This window comes from Choloepus didactylus, chromosome 9, assembly GCF_015220235.1.
Source record: "Choloepus didactylus isolate mChoDid1 chromosome 9, mChoDid1.pri, whole genome shotgun sequence".
In the NCBI taxonomy this organism is placed as follows: Eukaryota; Metazoa; Chordata; class Mammalia; order Pilosa; family Megalonychidae; genus Choloepus; species Choloepus didactylus.
This window is the reverse complement of record NC_051315.1, coordinates 116,651,697-116,657,068: the sequence shown is the minus strand read 5'-3', so window position 1 is coordinate 116,657,068 and position 5,372 is coordinate 116,651,697.

Genomic DNA, 5,372 nt, shown 5'->3' with positions numbered 1-5,372 from the left:
AGTTCAAAACTCTTCTATATCCTTGATACATGAAGGACAGTTTGGCTGGATATAAAATCTTCAGTGCACTCTCTCTGTGAAAGGTACATGTGGATGGACACCTGAGTGGCTGTCGACTACAGTACTTAGTGGTGACAAGGGGGTGATAAGAACTGTTTCTTTCCTCTAGGAATATTTTCTCTAGGCTGGCAAGAAAGTCCTATAACTTAACTTCAGTGAGACTGGCCCTAGGCACATGTTAAATATTAGTTCCTTTAATTTTATGGGACAGATGACTTACATAATGTACTCATAACTCTTCTAGGTGTATATTATTATTTGCATTTTATGATGAGGAAATCGAAGCTCAGAAGTGGTATGCATCATAAACTCACATAGCTAAAACATGGCTGATCTGGTACCTAAACCCTGGATCAATAGGTGTGAAAACCAGGAACTTTATGCCATGGGAGGCTAATTGGTGTAGAGGTTGAGATCATGGCTCCAATGCCAGGCTGCCTGAGTTCATATCCTGGCTCCTTCATTTACTAGCTCTTTAACTTCGGGCAAATCACATTATCTTTCTGTGCCTCAATTTCCTTATCTGTCAAATGAGGATCACTACAACCTCTGCCTCATAGAGATGTTGTGAGAAGGAAATAATCGTCACATGTAAAACATTTAGGACAAAATGTCTTAGCACAGTTGCCTGCATGAAGTCAGTTGCTGGCAGGAAGTAAGCATCAGATAAGTGTTATTACTATATCACTACTCAAAGACTCTTCAGGTAAGATGAGGGACTAGAGCTGTTATAAAGGAACTTGGGCAATCTCCTAACCCCATATGAATGTAGAGTTAAATGTGGAGACTGTGGGTGGTACCTGATGGGCCAGGAAATACAGTATTTAAAGATGGGAAGAGCACTTTAAAAAACCTCCTATTCTCTAGGAAGTTATATCAGGTTGGTGAGAAAGTCCTAAATGTTTATCTGTCTTCTTTGCATCCCTTAATAATATTCTTCAAGCAGACTTTGGGTTTGGATTATTGTGAACAGAGCTAGGAATGTATTGCTAATAACTTTTAGACATTTCCATGCCTTTCCTCTCTAATACCAGTTCCCATGGAAATTCATCCATCCATCCGTACCACTGCTATTAAATTTCATGCTGTGTACAAATGCACCATGCTCTTTTATGCCCCTGTAATTTTTGATGTGCTCTTCCCACTGACTGGAGAACTCCTTCACCAGACTTTAACTCCTACTTTTGTTCAAAACTCAGCTCTGAGGGCAATTCATTTGCGGTTTTTACCCCTTGAACTTCCCAGGCTGGGTTCAGTGCCCTTCTTATACCCTGACCCGTTAACATCCGGGGCCTCCAAATAGATCTGTTCACAAATTATTTTTCACCCTTGTCTCTTAATATGCTTCATTACAAATTTCTAGGCAGGATGGATCATGGTTAACAGAGAAAGGTCTGATATCCGACTACCCAGACTAAAATCCTGGTTCTGCTATTTCTAATCACATGACCTTGTGCAAATTATCTAACTCTGAGCCAATTTCCTCATCTGTGCCATAGGGATTGTAGTACCACCAACCTCCTGATAAAATCAGGTGGCATAATAAAATCTAGCAGTCAATGATGAAATCAGGTAATCTGCTTTGTAAGGTTTCCCCCACTTAGTAAGCACTCTCTATGTTCGCTGTTGTGATTACGGTTGTTAGTAATGATATTTTCACAATGAACCTCACTTGTTTTATTTTTTTTAATAAACTCTGATTTGACACTGAAAGTCCCAAAGCTGAAGTATAAGAAGTTGCTACTGTATTAAAGTTCAGCCTAGAGATAAGTACCCAGAAAGAGGAACACAAGATATATACACACACATAATGATATACAGGAGAAGGCAGCAAATTCAAATGTCAAGAATGGGTTAGAGGGGCATAAGGCTTATTCCAATGGTTGAGAGATCTGTCTGGCTAGAGAACACATTTGAACTTTATATGAAGAACTATTTCAAGTTGTCCTTAGAAGAGGCATTGAATTAGATTATATTGAGATTTATTTTAATGAACTAAAAGAATACATCAAAATTTCCTGATCATTTTATTTTATTTTAAAAACTAAATTATAGATATTATATATTACATGAATTGTATGTATCAACAAAGGAAAAAACCTTAGGTAATTCATGTATTCTGATGAATTTTCTTTCTCCTTATGCCAGGCATTTATAAAATAAGATGATTGGATGGGGTGATTTCTAAGGAAGACTATGATATTTAAGATTACCTCTACCTCTGACATTCTATGACATTAAAAAAATCCTGTTTTCCTGAGAAAATTTCCATGGTGGAATAGAAATAGTAATATAACAACATCCTTCTTAATGAGCTTTTCTCAGTGGAAGGTCACTTAGAGTTTAATGGGATCAATCTAGCTAACACATCCAACTTTAAAAGGAATCTCTGCTCTCGTGCCAGCCAGCATGGATTTTGACATGAAGAAAAGCTCAGATCCTGCCAACTTCACTTGGGAGTATGGCTTTTTAAGCCAAGTTCTGGCTATGAAACTGCTCTGCAGATACTCATTGCCGAGATGATGAAGAGAAGACTCAAGAAAATGTTCCTGGGCTCCATGTAGAGTAAATCCTCCAGGCTATACCTGTCCTGTCTCTAGGACTCTCTTTCCAATCTGTACTAAAAAAATCAATCTGATTTAGGGGTATGGTGTTCCTAATCTACCCTGGGATTTATGCAGAGTTGAAGCTGATTTCCAGACTAAGAAGTTTCATTCCAAAGGGTGTCTTTTTATCATGGAGGTCTCATTTCCAAAAACTCCTCTTTCCGACCCTTCCCTGTCCTTTCTTCAGCCTTCGGCAGGAGCAGCCTCCTGTTGGTGATCTTGGCTGTCTCAGCACCAGCTGTGCTTTTATCTTCCTCCAAAGTCAACTGGGCCATTTCTTTTTAAGTTTCAGCTGTTTTTAACTTGTTGCATTTTTACACTTCTTCCTAGCGCCCGACAGCAGGGAAGCTTCAAATAATTAGGGCCAAAAGCTGAATCCACTGGGATTCAGAATAGATTTTCCCCTTACAGTAGAAAGTATAGACAATTAGCTAGACACATTCTATTTAGATCTTTCTGCTGAAGCTATGGGTAAAAGAGAGCATACCAGAATAAACCAGGTATTGATCCATAGAATAAATATCTATGGCCACCATGTTTTTGAATGTTGGACCTTATTGATTTGAGTAGCTCTTGCCCTGGAGTAGTGGCAATGATGATGTCATCAAGCTATCTTATTTTACTTTAGAATTAAAGAGACTTCCTTCAATCTAGCTCCCAACTCTTACTGTATCTAAGTTTCTCACCTGGGCAAGTTAACTAATTTCTATATAACTTAGTTCAGCCCCTCTTAAAACTGGAATAATAATAGTAGCTACCTCATGGAATTACAGTAAAAATTAAATGAAATCACTTAATTTTTCAATAAACACCAGTTATTATTAAGGACAATGTCTTCTTTATCTTTGTATTCCTTTTCCCTAAACCCAGGCTTTTTAGCCCCAAGTTAAGTGTTTTATGACCTGAATCAGAAAGGAGGAAAGGGAAAGGAAAGGCTAGCTTGCAGATACTAGCAGTGAAAAAAATTGCAATGAAAAAATTGTCAGAACAGGTAAATCCTTTTATGAGAGGTGAGAGTTGAACCAAAGGTAATTTTTAGGTTTGCAACTTCAGAGTCAAAGAAAATGATCATAGTAGGGAATGGAAAGTTAGAAAAGGAAAATAGTTTGAGAAATTAAATAGGAATTTTAGTGCTAATATAGATATGTTGAGGCACTGGTGGAGCATCCACTACACGTGCCCAGCAGGCAATTGCAGGAATTGGGAAAAAATTTCATTTCCTTTTAAAAATTGTTAAATAAAACAGAACATAGTTTGATTTCAATGACTTCATTTTGGATACTTCTGTTCCAGATATTTAATATTATATCATTAATTGCTCTGTCACCAGCATTTGAAGGCATTTTAAACTAAACTTTAAAATTATGCTTTTCTTTTTAAAGGATCTGTAAATTATACTTTTTGGAGGGAGGTGGTGAATTTTACTGTTTTCCCTTAAGAATTTCACCATTTTCTACAGAGGTTTTGATCATTATTTTAACTTAAATGTCAGTAGAGTTAATGAGCAAACTATAATTCCTAGAACCTACGAGTCCTGACTACACAGGAGTGTGTTCATTGCTTGTTGCTTAATTGATTAGCAACTAGGAATCTCTCAGAATGGAAGTCCATTAGGAAAAAAAATCTCTTTTTTGAAAGAGATTTTCTGAGAATAATTCTATTAGGATAGATGCCTGATAAATTTATTTTCTAGACACAATTTTCTGCAGAGGAGAAAAAATCCAAATAGAATGAATGGCAACTAAACATTAATAGAAAATGTATATTTAACTTCAGAAAATATTAATTACATTATATCTAAATGCCTGTCTCATGCCATAAAAAATTTCCTGACTTTTTATGATCTAAGCTTGATAATATTTAGATGAAAAATGAAAACCTTAGTCCATCTAAAAATATTTGGGTCAATGTGATATATTTTTAAAAATTACAAGGAAATATAGTCTGATAGATTTATATATCTTTACCATTTCTACTGCTCTTTATTTTCTGAAAATCCAGCTGTCCATCTGGTTTCATTTCCCTTCAACCAGAAGAAATTTCTTTAGTAGTTCTCATAGTGTAAGTCTGCAGGTTATGTATTCTTTTAGTTTTCTTTTATCTGAAAATAAAAGAATTTTATTTGGAAGGTAGAAGATTCTGCATTGGTAGTTTACATTTTGCTTTGGCTCTTTAAAGGTATACTATCCTCTGGCCTCCATCATTTCTGATGAGTCAGTGATCATTTGAATTGTTATTCCTGTGTGTGAAATGTGTCATCTTCCTCTGGCTTCTTTTAAAATTTTCTCTCTATCTTTGACTTTCATCAGATTTTACCATGATGTGTCTAGGTATAGTTTTATTTGTATTAATACTGCTTGGTGTTCCCTGTAAATTGATGTTTCACGAAATTTTGGAAAACTTTCGGCCATTATTTCTTCAAATATATATTTTTCTATCTAGTATTTCCTTTCCTCTATTTCTGGAACTCCATTTACATTTTTGCTAGATAGACTTTTTGATATTGTCATACAAGTCCCCAAAGAGCTGTTCTTTTGTTAAAAAAATCTTTTCATACTGCTCTTCAGATTGGATAGTTTATATTTATCTATTTTCAAGTTCACTAATCTTTCTGGTGTCATCTCCATTCTGCTGTTAAGTCCATCCATTGAAATTTGTATTTCAGATGTTGCATTTTTCAGTTCTAGAAATTACATTTTGCTATTT